The sequence below is a fragment of the Penaeus monodon genome, chromosome 30, assembly GCF_015228065.2.
Source record: "Penaeus monodon isolate SGIC_2016 chromosome 30, NSTDA_Pmon_1, whole genome shotgun sequence".
NCBI classification, from domain to species: Eukaryota; Metazoa; Arthropoda; class Malacostraca; order Decapoda; family Penaeidae; genus Penaeus; species Penaeus monodon.
In genome coordinates, this window is record NC_051415.1 from 32,163,511 (window position 1) to 32,164,633 (window position 1,123).

The 1,123-nt window shown below is 33.5% G+C and overlaps 1 long non-coding RNA gene across 1 annotated transcript in view; it reads left to right on the top strand.

The window, feature by feature from the left end:
- Positions 1-533, top strand: part of LOC119592717 — a 3,202-nt gene extending 2,669 nt beyond the window's left edge. Inside the window, exon 3 of the long non-coding RNA XR_005230454.1 lies at positions 352-533. This is a non-coding gene — a long non-coding RNA (uncharacterized LOC119592717). The remainder of the gene's footprint in view (positions 1-351) is intronic.
- The last annotated feature ends 590 nt before the right edge of the window (positions 534-1,123 follow it).

The window sequence follows — 1,123 nt, forward strand, 5'->3', positions numbered from 1 at the left end:
ATAATGAATTGGTGCCATACAAGTAGTGTTCTTAATTATTAATCATGTGAGGGGGTACAATGAAATTAAGAGATATGTGGAAAGAAGTTCACAAATTCCACTCAGGTAACAGTGCTGATTGGACAGGTGACTGGATTTTCATTTTTATATAAAACTCATGAGAGTGTGTTTATCAACTATACCATTCACTCCTATGTTAGTATAAGGTCTTACTATTTTATATACCACATCACTGGAAAATCAAGTCCTTGAAATATTTGTTCTTTGATAGCAGATTCTAGCCTCCTTTGTAACATTCTATGTTTTTTATAGTTTTGTTAATAATGCAGTTCTCTTTAAATAACCAAAAAGGTCAACTGAGGCGGCACTTCATGCAGTAGCTACATGATACAGATACATATCCCACCACCCATGGAAGCAGTTCATTGCAAGAGACATGCAAAGAAACAACTGAAGAAGAACAAATGTTTAAAAGAAAATGTGAAGATTCTACATGGTAAATGATTTATAATAAAAAAATATATAAATTTGAAGGAATTATTATTTTACCTTGTCTTTCTAAGAAACAAAACTATATGGTCATCTCAACATTTTTAAAGAACATCCTAGCTTCATTCAGCATTCTTTATCATATGAACCAGAGATGTGTCTTTCAAGTCATTACTAAATTTTTATTAACTATTAAAGAAATCTGGAAAACAAAATGCCATTGTCATTCCTCATATTAAAATGGTTTAAATTTCTCTCTAATAATCAACCCTTTGATATGTATTTACCTTCTTGGCATCTTATATTACAAGGCTGATTTGAGATTCACCAATTGGTGCTCAGATAGGAGATACATATCCTTATGATATTAAATGCTCAGTGAAGGATATGTACATACAGACATGCACATACTTTGTCAGAATCTCACTGATAAAGGGGGTGACCCAGACAAGATAGCCCGTTACTTCTCCTTTGAACACTTCACATGTATATGTTCATCTTAGCACATAAGGTGTGGATGGACCACAATTAGGCTACTCTGCTCACATGGGGCCAGTACTCACATTTCAGCTCAGTCTTCAAAAGCAAGACTCAACAGATAATGATGTACTCTCATAAATATTGGCCCCTTTTT